The 25,287-nt window shown below is 41.8% G+C and overlaps 1 pseudogene; it reads left to right on the forward strand.

Annotated features, from left to right (window-relative positions):
• The first annotated feature begins 212 nt into the window (after positions 1 to 212).
• Positions 213 to 25,287, forward strand: part of LOC141408096 (uncharacterized) — a 37,204-nt pseudogene continuing 12,129 nt past the window's right edge.

Here is a 25,287-nt window from a genome sequence, read left to right on the forward strand (position 1 = left end):
AGCCTTGCCTTCGTGGGCTGCCATCCTCCTACCTCAGCCTCCTGAGTAGCTGGGACTACAGGTGCACACCATCACAGCCAACTACTTTCTGTATTTTTTGTAGAGATGAGGTCTCACTATATTGCCCAAGCTGATCTTGAACTTCTGAGCTCAAGCTATCCACCCGCTTCAGGCTCCCAAAGTGCTGGGCTCACAGGCATGCACCACCAAGCATGGCCTACTGGGAACAGTTTTTAAAGCCTATTTCTTGCTGTAAGCCTTACATCACTACCTATGCCCCCACCCCAGGGGCAAGAGAACCTGAACTGATTCACCAGCAAACAGCCGTAAGAGGTGGCTCATGCCTGTAATCCCAGCACTTTGGGAAGCCGAGGCTAGTGGATCACTTGAGTTCAGGAGTTTGAGACCAGCGTGGCCAGCATGGTGAAATCCCATCTCTACTAAAAACACAAAATTTAGCTGGGCGTGGTGGCAGACCCCAGTAATCCCAGCTACTGGGGAGGCTAAGGCAGGAATATCGGCTTGAGCCCAGGAGGCAGAGGTTGCAATGAGCAGAGATTGTGCCACTGTACTCCAGCCTGGGTGACAGAGCAAGACTCCATCTCAAAAAAAAAAAAAAAAAAAGAGAGGGAGAGAGAGAGACCAGAGGCTTGAGAAAGTAAAAGAGAAGTCCTTCTCCTTCTCCTCTCTCTATGGTAGCTGAAAAAAAAAAAGAGTGGGGAAAGAAAAGACAGCCCAATTAAAAAATGGGTAAAGGACTTGAATAGACATTTCTCCAAAGAAGATACACAGATGGCCAATAAACACATGAAAAGGTGCTCAACACCATTAGTCATCAGGGAAATGCAAATCAAAACCACAATGAGACACACTTCACACCTACAAGGACAGTTATAATCAAAAATGTGGAAAATAAGTGTTGGTGAGGATGTGGAGAAATTAGAACCCTCATACATTGCTGGTGGGAATGTAAAGTGGTTCAGATGCTGTGGAAAACAGTTTGGCAGTTCTTCAAAAAATAAACACAAAATTACCACAAAACCCAACAATTCCATTTCTAGGTATATACACAAAAGAACTAAAAACAGGGACTCAAACAAATACTTGTATGGCAGTGTTCTTTAGAGCATTATTCACAATAACCAAAAGACATGGATAAGCAAAATGTAGTATATACATACAATGGAATGTTACTCAGCCATGAAAGAAAGAATCCACTTATAATACATGCTACAACATGGATGAAGTTTGAAAACATTATGCTAAGTGAAATCAGCTAGACAAATTCCACTTGTATGAAATTCCACTTACATGAAATTTTCAGAGTAATCAAATTCATAAAGACACAATGTGGATTATAGGTTACCAGAGAACTGGGGGAGGGGAAATGGGGAGTTATTACTTAATGGGTAAAGAGTTTCTGTTTGGGTGATTTAAAAAGTTTTGGAAATAAATAATAGTGATGGTTGCACAATGTCGTAAGTGTAATTAAGGCCACTGAATTGTCACTCAAAAAGAGTTAAAATGGCAATGTTTGTTTATAAATATTTTACCACAATAAGCAAAGAAAGAAGAGAAGAGGGGCATGGGTTGCCCCAGTTGTATGTTTAAGAAGCCTAAGGCGGCCAGGTGCGGTGCCTCGTGCCTGTAATACCAGCACTTTGGGAAGCCAAGGAGGGTGGATCACCTGAGGTCAGGAGTTCGAGACCAGCCTGGCCAACATGGTCAAACTCTGTATCTACTAAAATAACAAAAATTACCTGGGCGTGGTGGTGCACACCTGTAGTCCCAGCTTCTCGGGAGGCTGAGACAGGAGAATCACTTGAACCCGGGAGATGGAGGTTGCAGTGAACCAAGACTGTGCCACTGCACTGCAACCTGGGCAAGAGAGCCAGACTGTCTCAAAAAAAAAAAAAAAAAAAAAAGGAAAAGCCTAAGGCAAATACTTTTTGGCTAAGTCCCCACAAGCAATTGCAACAAAAACAAAAATTGACAAGTGGAACCTAATTAAACTAAAGGCTTCTGCACAGCAAAAGAAACTATCAACGGAGTAAACAGACAACCTACAGAATGAGGGAAAATATTCACAAACGCATCTGACAAAGATCTAACATTCCAGAATCTATATGGAACTAAAACAAATCAACAAGCAACAAACAAATACCCCATTAAAAAAATAGGCAAAGGACATGAACAGACACTTTTCAAAAGAAGACATACAAGAGGCCAACAAACATATGAAAAATTCTCATCATCACTAATCATCAGATAAATGCAAATCAAAACCATAATGAGGTACTATCTCACACTAGCCAGAATGGCTATTATTAAAAGTCAAAAAATGGCCAGGCACTGTGGCTCATGACTATTATCCCAGCACTCTGAGAGGTCAAGGTGGGCGGATCACTTGAGGTCAGGACTTTGAGACCAGTCTGGCCAACATGGTGAAACCACATCTCTACTAAAAATACAAAAATGAGACGAGAGTAGTGGCACACATGTGTAATCCCAGCTACTTAGTAGGCTGAGGCAGGAGAATCGCTTGAACCTGGGAGGCGGAGGTTGCAGTGAGCTGAGATTGCGCCACTGCACTCCAGCCTGGGTGACAGACCAAGATTTCCTCTCAAAAAAAAAAAAAAAAAAGTCAAAAAACAACACATGCTGACAAGGCAGCAGAGAAAGAGGAACACTTAGATACTGTGGGTGGGAATGCCAATTAGTTTGGCCATTGTAGAAAGCAGTTTGGAGATTTCTCAAAGAACTTAAAAAAGAGATAACATTTGACCCCCACAGCTCCATTACTGGGGATATAACCAAAGAAAAATAGATCATTACACCAAAGGACACGTGTACTGGTATGTTTATCACTGGGCTATTCACAGTAGCAAAGACATGGAATCAACCTAGGTGGCCATCAATGGTGGACCGGATAAAGAAAATGTGGTACATATACACCATGGAATGAATACTACACAGCCATAAAAAAGAATGAAATCATGTCCTTTGCAGCAACATGGTTGGAGGTGGAGGTCATTATCCTGTGTGAATTAATACAGGAACAGAAAACCAAATACCTCTTTTTCTCACTTGTTGGTGGGAAGTAAACATTGAGCACACATGGAAAAACATGGACACGGTGGACTACTAGAGAGGGGAGGCAAGGGAAGAGTGTGTGAGTTGAAAAACTACCTATTGGCTACTATGCTCACAGCCTGGATTCAAACCTGCACATGCACCCTCCACATATAAAATAAAAGTTAAAATTTAAAAATTAAATAATGCAAACATATAAGAAGGAGGAGGAGGAGGAGGAAGAAGAGGAAGAGGAGGAAGAAAAAGAAGAAGAAGAAGGGGGAAGGGGAAAGGAAGGGGAAGGGGAAAGGAAGGGGAAGGGGGAATAAAGGGCGAAGGGGAAAGAAAGGGGGAAGGGGAAAGGAAGGGGGAAGTGGGACGGAAAGAGGAAGGGGGATGAAAGGGGGAAGGGTGACGGGAGACAAAGAAGACAAAGCCGCCTAAGGCCCTGGGCTTGCTGACCTGCCCCAGAGCAAGAGAAAGAGCACCAAGGAGCAGGGCTCAGGGTTATAGCTCAATGTGGGGGGGGCACAGATGGTCCCCTTGGGTCTCTGTTTCCTGAGGCATGCGAAAGATGGATTCCACAATTTGCTGCAGACCCTCAGTAGGGCACCTTGGAAGGCAGATGTCCTCAGTGCCAACGCCAACAGAGCACCTGGGATGGAGCCTCATCAGCAGCACCTAACGTCATTCCCAGTACTACCACTGGCAAACCACTACCCTTCAAGCAAACAGCCAGCCAGTGAGAATGATGAAAAGAAAAGTGGAGAGGTGCTACCATCTGTATCCCTCAGCCTTGTTCCTGACTCAGTCTCAGGGAGGTAAGCAATGGAGGAAGGAGATGGAAAGAACAGGTGATGACAGCCAGCCTGTTGACCTAAAGAAAGAAATGAAGGCACAATTAACATGGAGAGTTTATTTGGGCCAAGGTTGAGGATGGCTACCTGGGACACACATTTAAGCTGCCTTGAGGAGTACTTCTACTTGGTCTTTGTTACAAGCAGGCTTTTAAAGGCAAAAGGGGAGAAGGAGTGGGCAGATACAAAGTTGTTTGACAGGAATTCTCACTGATTCACGGAATTAACATTGGTTAGTGATTGGTTTTACATTGTTGAACTACAGTGTATGAGTTATGGTGTCCAGTGCAGTGCATTTTATGGCTACTTGGCATCAGTTAGTCTAGAGCCCACAGAGCAGGTGGCTTTGAGATGTAATGATTTAACTCAAAGGGAAGTGAAACATTACTGCTGTCATACACTGTCACAATTCAATGCCTCACTGGGCCTGATAATCAAAGAGGGTTCACTCCTTTCCTCTAGGCCTCCAGAACCCGAACCGGAGAGAGGAGTAAGAGAGCTTTGAATTAAGCATCAGACAGATGTTTGTTATGGTTTGAATGTATGCGTCCCTCCAAAATTCATACATTAGAATCTAATACCCAAGGTGATGGTATTAGAAAGTGGGGCCATTGGAGGATGATTAAGTCATAAGGACTTTCCCTTTGTGAATGAGATTTTGTGCTTACAAAAGTGCTTGAGGAAGTGGGTTTGCCCCTTTTTCTCTTCTGCTATGTGCCTCATCAAAAGATGCAGCAACAGGACACCATCCTGGAAGCAGAGAGAGAAGTTTTACCAGAACCAAATCTCAGAGATGTGTTTGGTGTTAGGTATAGATGATGTCTGGTAATTATTAAGACAACAGAATATTGTAGGATTTCCTGTCTTGGCTACTATAACTCATACTACACGTCTACAAGACTGTTGTTTAAATAGGATGTAAGTAATTAATTCTCAATTTGCTTACAAACTGAGTAATGCTGTACTATAATGTGAACCCAAGAACATGTTGGAAAACATCCACTGAAAAATATATAACCCTAAGAAAATGCTGTGATAACAAACCTACAATTCTGGCCAAATAGAGCAGATAAGTTGTTATTTGTGATAAATCTAATAAAGCAGGTTATTTGAGGTTATTTGTGTTGCTATTGTAGAAAGTAGAATCTCCACTCTCTCAAAAATGTTTAACCAGTATACACAAAGTAATTGGTCACCAAAAACAACTGTCTTATTTTAATGTTCAAATTTTCTGCTTGTTTCTCCTTTATTAAATTTGAAACTCTTTATTGAATACATTCTCGGAGCAATTCTACTTTCTACCAAATCTGCCAGCAACTTGGTCTTGGACTTCCCAGCCTCCAGAACTGTGAAAAAAAAAAATATATATATATTTTATATATATATATATTTTTTTTTTTTCTTTTGAGACGGAGTCTCACTCTGTCACCAAGTTGGAGTGCAGTGGCATGATCTCGGCTCACTGAAACCTCCGCCTCCCGGGTTCAAGTGATTCTCCTGCCTCAGCCTCCTGAGTAACTGGGACTACAGGTGCACACCTGGGACTACAGGTGGTACCCACCACCACACCAAGCTAATTTTTGTATTTTTAGTCGAGACGGGGTTTCACCATGTTGACCAGGATGGTCTTGATCTCTTGACCTTGTGATCTGCCTGTCTCAGCCTCCCAAAGTGCTGGAATTACAGGCATGAGTCACCACGCCTGGCCATATTTCTGTTATTTATAAATTATCCAGTCTCGGTATTTTATTATAGCAGCAGGAACAGATTAAGATAATGTTTTAAAATGAAGAGAACTAGGGCTCACAAACTAGAACAAGACTGTTCTGAATAGTCCAAAGTGACCAAAATAAAAGAAATCAGACTGAACTATCATTAGGGGAGCTGGTTCCCAAGATAAAGTGGTGACTTGGCAGAGAAAAGTTGGTGGAAGTTATTGGACAAATCAATCATTCAGATTTACACCACAATGAGTTGAGTCAGTTTTAAAAACAAGTTGCATAATGTGGAGATGTGTGCCAGTGTCCCCCAGTATGCTTTCTCCCAGTTCTTTTATAGATTTGCAAATAGATTTGCAATTCTCAGCTAAGCAAATGTCCACTCAGAATCAAGAATACACCTTCTATCCTGCATCGCAGCTAGGTCTGAATATGTGACTGATCCTAGACAATGGAATGTACATGGAGATACCATGTGGTTTGGAAACCTCCTTTAAAAGCCACGATCTGCTACCTTTTGCCTTCCCCATCCACTGTCTTCTTCAATCACTCCTATATACCACTTCTTAAGATGTGAATTTAGTGACCAGAGTCATAGTTAGCATTTGGGATCGTGAGGATAATGTTCAGAGCCTCAAGACGACAGAAGCGCAAACTAAGAATTCAGAATTCTTGGAAAATTTTCAAAGTAGAAAATTTTGTAGAAAAATTTCAAAGTAGAAAAATGCCAGTCCTGGTTAGCCTACCTCCTTTTACTTGAAAAAGGAAAAAAAAATATCTATTTTTAAAGCCACTGTTATTTTAGGCCTCTGTAACACAGCTGAACCTAATTTTATATGAAATATATACAAATTATATTATCGCAAATAATCTATAACTTCTAACATAGAGAAAAAGAAAAAAAGAACTATACAGTACCTCTTCACCTCAATTTAGTCAAAATAACATAGATACTAAAACCAACATTTGTGTAGACCTTATGCAAGGAATTTTACCAATAGCTTCATATGCATTTTTCTTTCATTTTCTTAGTAACAGCTCTATAAATGTGTAACATTGTATACATCTTAGAGATGGAAAAGTTAAGACTTAAGTTAAATAATTTGCCCAAGGTCACACAGCAAGTATCTGTAGAACCAGAATAAAAACTCACTCTTAGCCAGGCATAGTGGCTCATACCTCTAAGATGTAATCCCAGCACTTTGGGAAGCCAAGGTGGGTGGATTGCTTGAGCATAGGAGTTTGAGACAAACCTGGGCAAGATGGTGGAACCCCATCTCTACAAAAAATTAGCTGGGCATGGTGGTGTGCGCCTGTAGTCCCAGCTACTCAGGGGGCTGAGGTGGAAGGATCACTTGAGCCTGGGAAGTTGAGGCTGCAGTGAGCCACGACCATGCATGCCACCGCACTCCAGCCTAGGCAACAGAGCAAGACCGTTTCCAAAAAACAAACAAACAAAAAACATTCTATCTTACTCCCTTAAAGTCATGCCTTAGCCACTATACATTACGCCTGCATAGAGGTTCTTCTAGCAAAGATTTATTCATGTGGAGATCTCAGATAAATGGAACTGCAATAAAATTTCTTAGAATTTTAATAATCTATAAATGAGGGATTTGTTTGATGTTAGATATAGATGATGTTTGGTAATTAATAAGACAACAGAATGTTGTAGGATTTGCTATCTGGGCTGCTATAACTCATACTACACCACTACAAGACTGTTGTTTAAATAAAATGTAAGTAATTAATTATCAATTTGTTTATAAGCTGAGTAATGCTGTACTATAATGTGAACCTAATAATATGTTGGAAGACATCTATTGAAAAATATATAACACTAAGAAAATGCTGTGATAACCAACCTACAATTCTGGCCAAATAAAACAGATAAGTTGTTATTTGTGATAAATCTAACAAACCATGTTATTTGAGCTTATTTGTGTTGCTATTGTAGAAAGTAGAATTGCTCTCAGAATGTATTGAAGAAAGAGTTTAAATTTAATGAAAAAGGTGAAACAAACAGAAAATTTGAACATTAAAATAAGACAGTTGCCTTTGGTGACCAGTTACTTTGCATATACTAGTTACACATTTTCGAGAGTGTAGAGATTCTAATTCACTGGCATTACTTCAAAAAATTACATTAGGAATACTCCTCAGAGAACCAATAATTACTTACAATGGGCCCATCCCATAGTAAAAGACCTGACACAGTGTAAATGTTTAATATATATTTGATAATGAAAAAACAGATGTGTGGAGATGGATTGATATTGGTTAGGTAGATAAATGAATAGATGGTTGGATAAATAAACATAAAGTTTCAAGTAATGTTTACAGGAATTATCTCACTTGACCCTCAAAAGCATGCTGATAGTAGGTAAACGAAGTGTGATTATTCTTATTTAAAAAATAAAACATTGAGTTTCAAAAATTTTGAGAAATTTACCAAGATTGACTTACTATGTGAATCCTTGTCTCCCATGAATATAAGAAAATCTATATTGCTTACTGTTTGGCGAAAGGAAGGAGGAGAAGGAGGTTGGGAGAGGGAGAGTAGGAGGAGGAGAAGACAAGGAGGAAGAGGAGAAAAACACCTGTGTTATGATGTATTTCTTGAACAGGCCATGATACTTCACTCCCACATGCCTATATCAGATTGCATTTTCCAAAGGTGGTCACAGTAATATCTCCTCACAATGTGACTTAACACTCTTCCCATTGAGATGTGGAGTCTATGTTCTCAACCCTTGAATCTGGATTAGTTTAAGACTATAGGCTGGGTGTGGTGGCTCACGCCTGTAATCCCAGCACTGTGGGAGGCCAAGGCGGGTGGATCACCTGAAGTCAGGAGTTCGAGACCAGCCTGGTCAACATGGTGAAACCCTGTATCTACTAAAAATACAAAATTAGCTGGGCATGGTGGCGTGTGCCTAAAATCCCAGCTATTCGGGAGGCTGAGGCAGGAGAACCACTTGATCCTGGGAGGCGGAGGTTGCAGTGAGCCGAGAACGTACCACTGCACTCCAGCCTGGGCAAAAGAGCAAGACTCTGTCTCAAAAAAAAAAAAAAAAAAAAAAAAAAAAAGAGACTATGGTAGAAGTGAGGAAGTGAGATATGTGACTTCTTAGGCCAGATCATAAAAGGTGATACAGCTTCTGCTTGAAGTACTTGGAACATTCACTCCTGAAAATAGCAACCATCCTATCACGCTGTAAGGACCTCCCACAGCCCCCATCCTGGCTGAGCTCCCAGCCTGTAGCCAGGACCAACTTGTAAGTAAATCAATGTGAAGGGGGATTCCCCAGCCCCAAGTGCAGCTGCCTCCACTAAAGTAAGCTATTCCTGCCTAGCTCTGCTCAAATGATGGATTCACAACCAAAATAAATTATTGTCATTGTCTTAGGCCATTAAGTTTTGGGTGGCTGTTACATAACAATGCCTATTGGTAAAAATGTATGTTTACTGTTTCCATTGTTTCACATGTTTTTCTTCTTCTTGTCTACTTAGAAAATGCCTATTCAGGCTGGGAGTGGTGGCTCACACCTGTAATCCCAGCACTTAGGGAGGCTGAGGCAGGTGGATCACCTGAGGTCAGGAATTCGAGTCTAGCCTGACCAACATGGAGAAATCCTGTTTCTACTGAAATTACCAAATTAGCCAGGCATGGTGGCGGGTGCCTGTAGTCCCAGCTACTCAGGAGGCTGAAGCAGGAGAATCACCTGAACCCGGCAGGCAGAGGTTGCGGTGAGCCGATATCGCACTCCAGCCTGGTCAATGAGAGTGAAACTCCCTCTCAAAAAAAAAAAAAAAGAAAAGAAAAGAAAAGAAAATGCCTATTCATAGGCGAGGCACGGTGGCTCACGCATGTAATCCCAGCACTTTGGAAGGCTGGGACGGGCAGATCACCTGAGGTCAGGAGTTCAAGACCAGCCTGGCCAACATGGTGAAACCCCATTTCTACTAAAAATACAAAACATTAGCCGAGTGTGGTGGTGGGCTCCTGTAATCCTAGCTACTCAGGAGGCTGAGGCAGGAGAATAGCTTGAACCTAGGACACAGAGGTTGTGGTGAGCCGAGATCATGCCACTGCACTCCAGCCTGGGAGACAGAGCGAGACTCCATCGAAGGAAGGAAGGAAGGAAGGAAGGAAGGAAGGAAGGAAGGAAGGAAGGAAGGAAGGAAGGAAGGGAGGGAGGGAGGGAGGGAGGGAGGGAGGGAGGAGAAAGAAAACGAAAATGCCTATTCAGTCTTTAAAATCCAGATCAGTAATATATCTAGACCACCTTCTCTTATACTGTCTCATTCCCAATAAATTTAACCTCCTTTCTCTGTGTAGCTCCTGTGTATCTTAAATCTCGAATTGCATTAAAAATATTGCACTCAGCCAGACAGGATAACTCACATCTGTAACCCCAGCACTTTGGGAGGCCGAGGCGGGTGGATCATGAGGTCAGGAGATCGAGACCATCCTGACTAACACAGTGAAACGCCGTCTCTACTAAAAATAGCCAGGCATGGTGGTGAACACTTGTAGTCCCAGCTAGTCCGGAGGCTGAGGTGGGAGAATAGAGTAAACCCGGGAGGTGGAGCTTGCAGTGAGCTGAAATCGCACCACTGCACTCCAGCCTGGGCAACAGAGTGAGACTCCATCAAAAAAAAAAAAAAAAAAGAAAGAAAGAAAAGAAAGAAAAATATTGCAATCTACACCTGGCATATACCAGGAACTTGGTAAATGGTTTCCAACTATTCAAATTGAATTTGGTGAACAAAAATGTGCAGGTGGTGCTGTACTTAACCAACTCCTGCTAACATTGGACGGCCTTACCATTACTACTGCCATTAATCCTGTCTCTACACCACCACTCTTACATCGACCTCATGGTTCTACTCACTAGCCTGCACACTGCTCTCCCTTCCATTCAGCCAACGATGTTTGATTTAATATGGGGAACTACTCTGTTTTTTATTTTGTTTTGTTTTGCTTTGCTTTTTGAGACCAAGTCTCGCTCTGTCGCCCAGGCCAGAGTGCAGTGGCGCGATCTCAGCTCACTGCAAGCTCCGCCTCCTGGGTTCACGCCATTCTCCTGCCTCAGCCTCCCGAGTAGCTGGGACTACAGGCGCCGCCACCACGCCCGGCTAGTTTTTTATATTTTTAGTAAAGATGGCATTTCACCGTGTTAGTTAGCCAGGATGGTCTCAATCTCCTGACCTCGTGATCCGCCTGCCTCCGCCTCTCAAAGTGCTGGGATTACAGGCATGAGCCACTGCGTGGGCCGGGGAACTACTCTTTCCTCACTACTTTTATGACTTTGTTAGTGGCATCTCTTTTCTCTCCATCCCCTTTAGGTCTCTCACTTATAGCATTTTTTTAATTAGTTCCCTTGGGGCTAATAATTGCAAGATATTTGAATGGCAACATTTTCTCCAAGAGCCCAAATATTAATTCCAATGTCATCTTTGTTATTTCCCCCAACTTACTACATAAGGTTCCTGGTGGCCAACTTTGAGTGCCAAAATCCCCTGGCTGAAGAAACCGATTAGGCCTCCATTGCCTCCAATCTGTAGCTTCTGCTTAGATCTATTTGTAGCATTAATTACAGAAACTGTTTTATTCTTTTATATATATGACTTCTGTAGTAGTGTCTACCTGGGATATCTCAGTTTGCTGAGATCACAAAGCCACTTGTTAAGATGTGATAAGACTATACTCAGATAGTACAGTGACACCACTAAACCTAAGGCTTACGGAAACCTAAGCCTCAGTTGTTTCCCTCCCACCTTTTGCCACACTCTAGCAGAGGTTTATTCAAGTTAGTGTCTCTACTTCACTGGGAATGATTGGGATTCAGCATTTTCATATTTTTCTCTTTGATTAACCATTCCCCCACTGAAGACCGGCATTTCCTGTTTTGGCTGGGCCTGTCTAGACACATGTTGCTTAGCACAGCTGGTTGGGCATTTGCAGTCCAAGTGATTATCCTTGCACTTTTGTGTGGTGGCAGCATGCTGCAACAGGAAGCACGACGAAATTGCAGGCAGAAGGCCTGGGTTCTGGTCCCACTTTTCTCATTAAATACCAATATGACCTTGAATAAGTCATTTCACTCTTCTATGTCTCCGTTTAGCTGTAAAATGGGGAAATCCAAACCTACCATCTCTAGGGACACTTTCAGAAATAACATTGGATGCTTCTACATTTTACTTGAAAGGCACTTTATTCATTCAATGCCTTTTCAAAGTACTTCTATAAAAAAGAAATTTCAGGGCCAGGAGCAGTGGTTCACATCTATAATCTCAGCACTTTGGGCGGCAGAGGCAGGAGGACCCCCTGAGCCCAGGAGTTCAAGACCAGTCAGGACAACATAGTGAAATCCTGTCTCTACAAAATAAAAAGTTTTTTATATTAGCCAGGCATGAAGGTTCACACCTGTAGTTCCAGCTACTTGAGAGGCTGAGGTGGGAGGATTGCTTGAGTCCAGGAGGTTGAGGCTGCAGTGGGCCATGATTGTGCCACTACAGTACAGCCCGGGCAACAAAGCAAGTCCCTGTCTCCAAAAAAAAAAAAGAAAGAAAGAAAAAAAAGAAAAAAAATTTTTTTAAAGAAATCTCAGAGCCACCTTATAATCAGAACACAGAATGATATGGTTGGAAGTCATGCTTTACAGAATTCTTGATTTTTTATATATTTATATAAACATTTTGTATGATTATCCAGAATAGCACTGCCAACTCATCAAGCTTTCAGGGACAAGAGGGAGGGTGAGTAGATTGCTTCTGCTACAGTTGAAATTAACAGCTCTGGGCCGGGCGCTGTGGCATGTGCCTGTAATCCGGCATTTTGGGAGGCTGAGGTGGGCGGATCACTGAGGTCAGGAGTTCGAGACCAGCCTGGCCAACATGGTGAAACCCCATCTCTACTAAAAATACAAAAATTAGCTGGCCATGGTGGCGCACACCTGCAATCCCAGCTACTCGGGAGGCTGAGGTAGGAGAATCGCTTGAACTGGGGAGGTGGAGGCTGCAGTGGGCCAAGATCATGCAACTGCACCCCAGCCTGGGTGACACAGCGAGACCCTGTCTCAAAAAAGAGAAGAAAAAAAAAAGAAGAAAGAAATTAACAGCTCTGAACCCTACCAAAGACAGCAAAAGGAACTCTATTTTCCCCTCAAGCCCAGCATAGAATTTGTTATCTACCTACAATGGTTGATTTTATGTGTCAACTTAGCTAGGTCACTGTACCCAGATATTTGCTCAAACACATCTGGAGGTTCTGTGAAAGCATTTTTAGATGAGATTAACGTTTAAATAAGCAAACTCTGAGTAAAGCAAATTACTCCCCATAATGTGGGTGAGCCTCATCTAATCAGTTGAAAACCTTTAAAAAAAAAAAAAAACACTGAGATCCCCTAAGGAAGACAGAATTTTCTGCCAGCAAACTCCCTTCAGGCTCAAGCCGCAAAAATCAACTCTTCCCTGGGTCTCCAGCATCCTGGTCTACCCTATGGATTTTGGAGTTGCCTATCATGGGAGCATTTATTTATTTATTTATTTATTTATTTATTTATTTAGAGAGATTCTTTCATTCCGTTTCTCTGGAGAACTCTTCCTGGACATAGAGGAAAAGTTCATCCTGCCCTTATCTCCTCCTTTATCCCATGAAGTTCTATTCTGCTGCCAGAAGGTCCACTCACCTCAATAACAAATGCAAGTGAAAGGAATCCATAAAGTGCCATGCACATGTTTGTTACCATAATAACAATTATCATCATCATCATTATTGTCCTTTTAGTCAGAAACTAGTGTGGGGCCAGTTGCATATACCCAGTATTATATACCGTGAAAGCTTGGGGCCTCTAAGGGAAGGCAGACCACACAGGGCAGGGGGCTATTGTGCTTTGCTTCCACAACCCACAACCCAGCCACACATCAGATTATTGAAACCACTCCTGCGAAAGAACAAAATTGGTTGATTATGCATTCATCCCACATAGCTCTTGGCTCTAGCAATTCTCTACACCTCCGGAGATCTCTCATCTTCCTCTTCATCTACATTATCCAGAAAAGAAAAAAAGCCAGCTGTCAGAGGGAGTAATCTTTTTAGCACTTTTCCAATCAAAACCAGCCTTTGCTGACTTCCCCTGACTTCCTAGAATAAATCCTGCCTGGTCTCCAAAAAGTCTGATGGCTTTTTAGTGCACTGGCTCCACCCAGTGACTGTTCTAGAGAATGCACCCAAACTTTCTTGTGTGGATGGAGGTTACAGAATTGACAGCTAAAAAGTCAGACAAGTTATTCACGATAGCCAGACCTTGATTTGAATTCCAGAGACTTCTGAGAAACTCCTTATAGCTCATTTTAAGAGCACCTAGCATAAGGTTAAGAGTATGTATTTTAAGCTCAGGTATCTCCGAGTACAAAATCTTGTTCAGCCTCCTACCACATTTTGCCTATATGACTTTGGACAAGTCATTTACCTTATTTAAGCTTTAAGGTACTTATTTGTAAAAATTGAGTTAATTGTGAATATTTACTAGAAATTTTCTAATAATTAATATAGATAGATAGTAGATGGATAGAGTGCTTAATAGACTACTTCGTCCATAATAAACAATCAATAAATCATAGTTATTTCTATTAGCTACTTGGAAGACTTCCATAGAATATCCATTTATCTGTGGATCGATGCTTCTTACCCTTTTAACTGAGGTAAACAGGAGATTATGATCAATTTTTAAATGCTTTCTTTAACACAATTTGAGTCTGATAGATACAGATTTCCCTGCAGGAATTATGCATTCTTTGCCATGCTACTGCCTAGAGAGTAAACATTCTATTTTATTTATTTAAGACATCGTCTCATTCTGTCACACAGGCTGGAGTGCAGTGATGCAATCATAGCTTACTGCAGCCTTGAACTCTTGGGCTCAAAGAATCCTCCTGCTTCAGCCTCCCAAGTAGCTAGGACTACAGGCACGTTCCACCACATCAGGTTAATTTTTTTTACTTTTTGTAGAAATGGAGTCTCAGTATGTTGCCTAGGCTGGTCTCAAACTCCTAGACTCAAGCAATCCTCCCACGTAGGCCTCCCAAAGAACTAAGATTACAAGACTGAACCAACATCAAACTATAAATATTCTAGTGATTCAAGAAAGGCACTCATTTTTTTTAATTAAATGTATGTCATATATGCTCCTTTGTTTGGTACTTATATGGAAGTTCAAAGTTCATTCTTAAATCTGAGACCTTGGGAATATAATCTTTTAAATTATCTCCTATATCTGTTCTCAAAATAGATCAACAAAATAATTTTGGGTCTTTCTTGAACGCAAAACTGAAAGCACTTCTTAAAGAATGAAGAGGATCTGGTAGATGTTAAAGCACACATGTTTATGGTTGGCCATAATGTACCTTTGTTCAATCTCATAACCAAGTCTTACTTCCAGAATCCCTTAGTTTTTAACACTGCTGTCAACAGATGAACCCAGCCCCACTCCTAGCCCTGTTCTTCCTTTTTATTGGTTCCTAAGAAGCACATATTTTATTTATAGCCCCACATTTCCCTATCCTTCATTCTGGATATAATTCTTCCACAAGAAAAAAAATATTGGTAATATAAAGGACTGAATTAAGATCTATGGGATTTGCAAGGTTGTCTCAACTGAATTGATTCAAGTCATGAAACCATACACAAGTCACAGCCTAAGTCTCAGTTTTGCATTTGAAAAATGGCGCTGCCTCCCCCATCTTACCCTACAAAGTTATGGTGACTATAATAAATTAGTGTAAGTAAAAGACCTTTGTACATTACAAGGTACTATACAAATATAAAACTAGCGCTTCCAGCTCAGGGTGAACACTACTAGTTTAAAATCCATTCCCAAACTTTTAAGTATGGAAACCCTCATATGCCAGTTACTGTATTTTTACTGTATTTTACTGTAGTGATTGAGAAAATAAAAGCTTTCATTTGGATTTCAGTTCCCTCACAATAATTCCAAGGTCTCTCAAAATGTCATAGTCAGATACTTAGAATCATTGCCTAAATCATTAAGGAGATTAACCAAAGGTGGCCTCAACACATTGGGCTGCAGAATTTTTTCTTGTTTTCTGATTCCTCTAAACCAACTACTTTCCTTTCCCAAATGTTTTCTATCACTTGCTAGGATTCCTGGTCCCCCTTCTTCTTTGCTGGTTTCTGGGATACTAGCCCATCTGTCACTTCTTCTGAAACTACTGATTATAAATTCCTAACAGTTATTCATAGTTAAACCTATATAAGTATACACCTCAAAAGAAGAAAACAAAATTGATGTCACACATTGAGATGGAAAGATCTGATTCCAAAGTACTGGTAAAAAGTACAAAAATACTTCCCTCCCAGTCCTTGAGTTATTAATCATCTTGAGGTTGCAGTACTTAGACATCTGTTGGATAAAAGAACAGATTAGAGGGAGGCAAGGAAATCTGCCAAGACCTGAGGCAGATGCTTCCTCTTAGACTTGGACCTCGCAGCAATGCGACATGTTCTGACTCTTTTCTCAGATCTAAGTTTTAACATCGCATTTCTCCAATGTATTGGAACAGCTCCAGTAGAGGTAGAACTTGAACATAAGGAGTCCCAGGCATTATTGGGGCTACTTCATTCATTTATTCAAAAGAATTAATTGAAAGCCTACTCACTTAGCCTTGAATTATTCTAGGGCTGGAGATTTAGAAATAAAAGACATGCATTCAGGTGGGCAGGAACATCATTCATGGCAGTGACTCAGTAAAAAGTGTTCAAAAAGAAATCAGCCCATGGTTTAAGCCCAAAGAACTTGTGCCTATGACTGGGCCTACGAATAAGAGGTGGACACAGCAGCAGTCTCCTTCAGCACTGCTTGGTGTGTCCCTTGATACGGCTCTTCATTCCACTGACGTGGAAGCAACAGGATTGGTCATTCCTTTCTAGAGCATATTTACCAATTAAAGCCACTGGAAACCGGGAAAAAAAAGATTATACATGTATGTTAACCTTCGAATAGCATACCTGTGAGGTTGATGTGGATCTACCAACCTCTCCTTAGTAGAACAGATGGGGGGCTAGGCTAGTCTAGCTAGTTCTATTCCAGATCTTCTTTTCTTCATTATTCCAATTCATTTTTGGCCTTTTAAGAATTATACAGACTTTTACAGTTAATAATAAAATCTACTGATATTTTTGAAAAAAAAGAAAGAGAGAAAAAAAAAAGAGAGGAAGGAAGGAAGGGAGGGAGGGAGGGAGGGAGTAGAGAAGAGAGAGAAGAAAGAAAGATCAGCCTGACTAACATGGTGAAACCCCGTCTCTAATAAAAATACAAAAATTAGCCAGGCATGGTGGTGCATGCCTGTAATCCCAGCTACTCAAGAGACTGAGGCAGGAGAATTGCTTGAACCCGGGAGGCGGAGGTTGCAGTGAACTGAGATCACGTCATAGGATTCCAGCCTGGGCGACAGAGTGAGACTCTGTCTCAAAAAAAAAAAAAAGGAAAAGGAGAAGAAGAAACAAAGAGAGGGGAAGGGAGGATGGGAGAGGATGGGGGAGGGGAAGGGAAGGGAGGGGGAGGGGAGGGGGAGGGGAGGGGGAAGGGAGGGGGAGAGGAGGAGGAGGGGGGAGAGGGGAGGAAAAGGGGAGGAGGGGAGGAAAGAAAGGAAAGAAAGACAGCTCCTGCCCTCAACATGTTCACCGTCGACTCGGGGATTCAGTTTACAGCATGGTGGCCTAGATTCGATGGTGAAAAAAAATGCAAGGTAGGGGGGGAAAAGGAATCCAGTGACTGCGCAGGGAAGGTGGTGTCGGAAGTAAGATTTGAAATATAAACACAAGCTCATTATGGAAGGAAGGAGCAACCTACTCTAGGTTAACCAGCAAGGTTCAGAGACTTGAGGAGAGTACAAGCATAAAAATGCAAACTGAGGAACTGAAGGCTGAGAAAGAGTAGCTGAAGACCTATAGAGGAAAGACTTGCTCGGCCCAGCTGATGAGCTTATATTTTGTCTTGAAAGCAATAGGAGCTACTAAAGGATATTTTGTTTTTTGTTTTTTGTTTTTTTTTTTTGAGATGGAGTTTTGCTCTTGTTGTCCAGGCTGGAGTGCAGCAATGTGATCTCAGCTCACCGCAACCTCTGCCTCCCGGGTTCAAGTGATTCTCCTGCCTCAGCCTCCCAAGTAGCTGGGATTACAGGCATGCGCCACCATGCCCAGCTAATTTTGTATTTTCAGTAGAGACAGGGTTTCTCCATGTTGGTCAGGCTGGTCTCAAACTCCCGACCTCTGGTGATCCACCCGCCTTGGCCTCCCAAAGTGCTGGGATTACAGGCGTGAGCCACCGCGCCCGACCTACTAAAAGATTTTAAGTGGGAGAGCTGCATGATGGGATTTGCCACAAAAAATGTCAAGTTCAATCATTCTGGGATCTATATTTCCCTCAAACCTCTTAACTCCCATTAGGATGTTACCAAAGTCTCTTGCTTCCTATCCTGGCCTCCTGCCAATCCTCAGTCTCCTGCCCATCCAATCCATCCCCGACCCTTTGCAGAGTAGTCTTTGGCCTGCTCTCAGCTCTACAATGGAATCCATGCCTAACGTCTCACACTCATGTTCTTGCCAGTCACCCTCCTCATGTCTTAATCTCCAGCCATCCTCACTAGTTCTGCTTCCCCAAAACACCATGCTGTTTTATGCCCCTACTATTATCAGCATTAATGTCTGGGACACCCTTCCTCCACTGTCTTGTTGTTGGAGTCTCACTTATCTTTCAAAACCCGGTTCCAGTGTCTCCCTTTGTGTGAAATCTGCCCCCATCTGCCTAGGCACCCCACCTTTGTGCCAACCTCATACCTTGCACAGTTTCCTATTCCTGCATTTATACTCAACAGGACTAGTCTCTGCTTGCTGGTTCACCGCCTCCTTTTGTACTACGAGCGCCTTGAGGGACAGATGTCACCTTCTTATCTTTGTATCCCCAGTGCTCAGGGCTGAGTTTAATGCTCAGTACAGAATTGGTAAAATAATAAATGAATGAATAATGTTCCTTCTTGCAGATAAAAGAAAGATGGTCCCAGCCTGTTACAGCAGAATAATTTTCTGAATTCTAAGCATGTAGCTATATACTTGAAAAATGTCTGAAGTTATATTTGTTACTGTGGCAGAATACTGCAATCAATTTCTTTACATTATGCCTCCCAATTTCTCTTTTATGAAGACTATACACTCTTGGAAATGCATGGCTGGACAAAGCTATGTTGCAATATTCTTCGCATACACTGAGAAACTTACCCAATGTATAGATATGTGTATACCCCGAGCAAACTTATATAAGATCTCATCTTCTTTTCCTATAATCCCATCTGAATATTTTTGCAGCAGTAAAAGTACCTAATGTGCTCTGCTGCCAAAATAAAAAGGAGCCCAAGTAGATGATTTTCCTTTTTTGCAAAACATGTGTCCCAAAAGATTCTACTTTTGCTAAACCACATCTAAGTAATGTCAAGGTATTTGTGGAAAGAGTGACTGTTATTGGAGATTGAACTTGAAGCACAAGGCCAAAGAATCTTGTGACATGGAAATAGTGTCACAGGTCCTAAAAAGGTCATGTTCCCTGGACCTGTCTTCATGGTAACCAGAAGGGACCAATAATGGAGAATCAGAGAAGCTTCTCTGATATTTGACCTGCATATGATCCTGATGCCAGGTAACCATACTGAGGCAAGGGTGAGTCTTTTTTTTTTTTTTTTTTTTTGAGTTGAAGTCTTGCTCTGTCACCCACGACAGAGTGCAGTGGCACAATCTTGGCTCACTGCAACCTCTGTCTCCTGGGTTCAAGCAGTTCTCTTGCCTCAGCCTCCCGAGCAGCTGGGACCACAGGTACGCACCACTGCACCTGGCTAATTTTTTGTATTTTCAGTAGAGACAGGGTTTCACCATGTTGGCCAGGCTGGTCTTGAACTCCTGACCTCAGATGATCCACCTGCCTCAGCCTCCCAAAGTGCTAGGATTATAGGCGTGAGCTACTGCACCTGGCCAAGGGTGAGTCTGAATAATGACAGAGTGAATTCTCATCATCTTAGTGGAATGGGAGTTCAGAGTTGGAATTAAAGTATATAAAGAAGCAAAAGGTAAAAACAAATTAAATGTCTATCAAACGAGCTGGTAATAAAATAGGTTAAAATAAATAGGATTTATGGTAAATTGGACTTTTGGTCCCAATCCTATCACCTGCAGTAAGATTATATGTCTAGCCATAACCTCAAGGTAGGTGAAGTAAACTTTCCCACTTTCTGATTATGGGTTTGGCCATGTAAACTGAGTTGGCCAAAGAGATATTAGTAGATGTGATGTGAGCCGAGGCTTGAAACGCGCTTAAATGATTAACCTCATTTACTTGTGCATCCGTCATTGCCAAGAGACAAACATAGCCTAGTACTGACTGCCCCTCCATATGAAGCAACACCACCTCAGCTGGTTTTTCAACCTGCAATCAGAAACAGAGCAACCCCAGTCCACCCACAGATGCATGAGAAAGATATACTTATTCCTATATGCTGCTGCTATTTTGTGATGGTTTGTTACCCAGCAAAAGCTGACTAATACATGGGTCATCCATACAATAAAATCTTTTCTAGCTATTAAATGAGATAGACCTCGATGAACTGATATAGAAGCATCTTTAGGATACACCTGCAAGGAAAAACAGCAAGGTGTAGAGCAGTATAAATAATATGCTCTCATTTGTGGGGAAAAAAGGAACATATATTTCTATATTTGTCTAAACGATATTAGACTATCTTTAGAAGAATGAATAGCCGGGCGCGGTGGCTCAAGCCTGTAATCCCAGCACTTTGGGAGGCCGAGATGGGCGGATCACGAGGTCAGGAGTTCGAGACCATCCTGGCTAACACGGTGAAACCCCGTCTCTACTAAAAAATACAAAAAACTAGCCGGGCGAGGTGGCGGGCGCCTGTAGTCCCGGCTACTCGGGAGGCTGAGGCAGGAGAATGGCGTAAAAACCCGGGAGGCAGAGCTTGCAGTGAGCTGAGATCCGGCCACTGCACTCCAGCCTGGGCGACACAGCGAGACCTCATCTCAAAAAAAAAAAAAAAAAAAAAAAATGAATAAAAAGTTGTTAACTGAGATTGTCCCCAGAGAAGAGCACTGGCTGGCTGAGGGACAGAAGTGAGAGTGACCAATCAGTCAGAAAGCTTTCCAGTATTTAACAACTGGAGAGTCACACTGGTGCCCGCCGGCTGAATATCCATCCTAGATGGACACGTTCTAGAAATAGCCAAGATTCCCCCTCCCACAGCTTTTTAGATCCCCCTTTCACAGTTTTCAGTATGGTCTATGCAGAAATTGAAGTGATTTCAAGGTTTAAAGAGAGCTAGATTTAGTTGAGTAGATGAGGATCAGAGTAGGGAGAAAAAGGGAGGAACAAAAACGTGCTAAAAATGGTTTTGCCATCCATGTATTTTTAACAACTTATTCTCTGCTTCTCCCCCTCTCCAATACCATTTCTAAGCTCCCATTCCTAAACTTGACATCATTATAGTCCACAGTATGTAGACAATTGATTCAACTACTTAGATTAAACATATTTTTTTAAAGATGAGGTAAAATACTGTAATACAAAAGATTTTCTCACAATGTGGAAATAAATATATATATATATATTTCAAATTTCACATAATCCAAGAAACATTATGAGGATAAGTGCATGTTGCCATGGAAACTAGATGTCATCATTAGCATCATCAACAGTCACTAAATGCCTGTTAGTGCTGTTTTGAGCTACTTCCTACTTTCACTAGAAAAGAAAGACATGATGTTTGCTGTGAAGGAATTTCTAATTTAAATGGCTTCTGGAACAGCACATGCTTGGGAAGGAAAGGATGAACCTTTACCATTCATCACTGCTAGGTGCCAGAGATACGAGATTAAATATGACTCAGTTTCTATCCACAAAGAGTTCAGTCTTGGCCGGGCGCGGTGGCTCAAGCCTATAATCCCAGCACTTTGGGAGGCCGAGACGGGCGGATCACAAGGTCAGGAGATCGAGACCATCCTGGCTAATCCGGTGAAACCCCGTCTCTACTAAAAAATACAAAAAACTAGCCGGGCGAGGTGGCGGGCGCCTGTAGTCCCAGCTACTCGGGAGGCTGAGGCAGGAGAATGGCGTGAACCCGGGAGGCGGAGCTTGCCAGTGAGCTGAGATCCAGCCACTGCACTCCAGCCTGGGCGACAGAGCGAGACTCCGTCTCAAAAAAAAAAAAGAGTTCAGTCTGGTGTGGGGGACACTCATGAATGGATGATTATTAGATAATGGGGAAATGTAGTGTTGGTTACACAAAACTCCCAAAGCAATCAAATGCTGACAGTAGATGAAGCACATGCTTATTCAAGAAAAAGCAATCTGTTTATATATCTATTTGTTGCCTCATTATTTATCCCTAAACATGTTTTAAGATTAATAATGCATAAGGGAGAAAACTCTCAATGTCCTCTCCCTGAATTTCTCTTACTATTCCTAGTTTTAACCTTAGCCAGAGATTCCCCTGTTCATGCAAACAAAGCTTTTATAAAAAGTGTAAAGAATGGAACTGTGGTTTCTACAAGCTGTTAAGTCAAAGAATGCATGAATAATTTAGACTCCACCAACTGCCAATGATCATGCATTCCAAAACTCTGGATCCCAGGAGCCAATGATAGGCAGGACACCGGGGATAGAGAATATGGTGCCCAGGAGAATGATTAATCTTTATTTCCTCTGTATTGTCAGCAATTCTTGATGCAGGCTGCTGGCTGCCTGTCTAGATCTACAGTGCTCTTGGCTTGCCCTCTGGGGCCCCACTTGTTGCCAGCATTCCACTTGTTACTTCTTGTTGGACCTCCATCACATGGCCAACTGCCTAACCTCCTACACCCCATCTGCGCCATCCACCAAAGACTATGCTTTGCCTATCAGATTAGCCTTTTTCCTCTCTCCTGCAATAGAATCTGCCTTCAAGTGCCTGCTCTGCTAAGATAAAATCAGAGTTTTGTTATTCTAGTATAAAAGCAGGATTCTGCAGAAAAGTCAAAGCAAAAGAGAGTCAGGCTAATCACATACAGTGGCCTAGGATGTGGAATGTGGCACCCTAATCAATTCCAGAGGGTTCCGGAGTTCATAAAGCAGCCTCAATCCTAAGTGGATCCAGTCCCTCCGGAGCCATAATACTAACACGTCTCTCTCCTAGGCAATAGCATAGTGATATTAAGGAACCTCTAACAGTCACTCTCAGTTTCATAAGGAGAAAGGGTGGTCGAAGGAATTGGCAAGTTCACAAATTGCCTAGAGTGAGTTTAAAAACAAAACCAATATTGTCTGGCTGAAGGACTGCTTGTTGTCAGCCTGTGCAGCCAGCATCGTGCTCAATAAATGTTAATTTCCTTCCCTAAAGTAAAGTCCCAGCTACTCAGGAGGCTGAAGCATGAGAATGACTTGAACCTCGGAGGCAGAAGTTGCAGTGGGCCGAGATCCGGCCTGGGCAACAGAGCTAGACTCTGTCACAAAACAAAAACAAAAAACCCTTAATATGGGCTGGGTGTGGTGGCTCATGCCCATAATCCCAGCACTTCAGGAGGCTGAGGTGGGAAGATCACTTTAGGCCAGGAGTTTGAGACCAGCTGGGCAAGACAGTGAGACTCCATCTCTAAAATAAATAAATAAATAAATAAATAAAACGAAATTTAACATGTAGGACTTTGGGAAGCTGAAGTGGGATGATCACTTGAGCCCAGGAATTTGAGGGCATCTTGAGCAACATAGCAAGACTCCATCTCTGTTTTTTAAAAAACTTAATATGTAAATTATATGCTTTAAATATGGGTATTTTCGAGAGGTCGAGATGGCAGTGAGCCATGATTGTGCCACTATACTTCAGTGTGTGTGGGTGACAGAACAAGACCCTTTATCAAATAAACAAGTAATAAATGTATTTTATTTTATATCAATTATATTTCCCCAAAGTTTTAGTTTGTTTTTTGAGACAGTCTCTCGCTCTGTCACCCACGCTGAAGTGCAATGGCATGATCTTGGCTCACTGCAACCTCTGCCTCCCAGGTTCAAGCGATTCTCCCACCTCAATCACCCGAGTAGCTGGGATTACAAGCACGTGCCACAATACCCAGCTAATTTTTTTAATTTTTATTAGCGATGGGGTTTCAACATGTTGGCCAGGCTGGTCTCAAACTCCTGGCCTCAACTCGAAATCTCAAAATGTGCGGGGATTACAGTCGTGAGCCACTGCACCCAGCCATACAAAGACTTTTTTTTTTTTTTTTGAGATGGAGTCTTGCTCTGTCACCCAGGCTGGAGTGCAATAGCATAATCTCGGCTCACTGCAACCTCTGCCTCCCAGGTTCAAGTGATTCTCCTGCCTCAGCCTCCAAAATAGCTGGGATTACAGGCATTCAACACCATGCCCGGATAATTTTTGTATTTTCAGTAGAGATGGGTTTTCACCATGTTAGCCTGGCTGGCCTTGAACTCCTGACCTCAAGTGATCCGCCTGCCTTGGCCTCCCAAAGTGCTGGGATTACAGGCATGAGCCACCGTACCTGCTACAAAGTTATCTTTTTTGTTTGTTTTTGTTTTTTTATTGAGACGGAGTCTCGCTCTGTTGCCCAGGCTGGAGTGCAGTGGCGCCATCTCGGTTCACTGCAAGCTCCTCCTCCTCCCGGGCTTATGCCATTCTTCTGCCTCAGCCTCCCGAGTAGCTGGGACCACAGGCGCCCGCCACCACACCCGGCTAATTTTTTTTTTTTTTTTTTTTTTTTTTTTGTATTTTTAGTAGAGACAGGGTTTCACCGTGTTAGTCAGGATGGTCTCAATCTCCTGACCTCATGATCTGCCCGCCTCGGCCTCCCCAAGTGCTGGGATTACAGGCATGAGCCACCGTGCCTGGCTGAAAGTTATCTTTTAAAGGATAATTGACTACTGATAGTAAGAAAATAAATTTTGGAATTTATAGTATATGTAGAAGTAAATTAAAAATATGATGTAAAATATAACAGTAGCACAAAGAAAAGACAATAAATATACTTCTCTAACATTTTTATACTATACATACAATGGTATATTTTAAAACAGACTGAAAAGTGAAAATGTGTGGGTGTGCATGTGTATGTATATATATATAGTATGTCCTAGAGCAATCACCTTTAAAAAAAAAAAAAAAGGGGGGGGGCTATAAGCCTAGTGAAGATAAAATGAAATCAGGAAAAAAACAAAAATACTTAATCCGAAAGAAGTCAGGTAAAGGAAAAAAGGAAAAATGAGCAATTGAGACAAACAGAAAACAAACAGCAATATGGTGCATTTAAACCTAACCATATAGATAATTACATTAAATATAAATTGTTTAAACAATCAAAAAGTAGAGATTGTCAGATGGATTTTTTTAAAAAGACTCAACTACATACTGTCTACAAGAAGAAACTCACTTTATATATAGACGTAGAGAGTTAAAATTAGAAGAAAAAATGTTAATCCAAAGAAAGCTAAAATGCCTATATTAATATTAGATTAAATAGATTTTAGAACATGAAGTATTGCTAGGGATAAAAAGAAGTACTTCTT

Source organism: Macaca fascicularis, chromosome 11, assembly GCF_037993035.2.
Source record: "Macaca fascicularis isolate 582-1 chromosome 11, T2T-MFA8v1.1".
Lineage (NCBI taxonomy): Eukaryota > Metazoa > Chordata > Mammalia > Primates > Cercopithecidae > Macaca > Macaca fascicularis.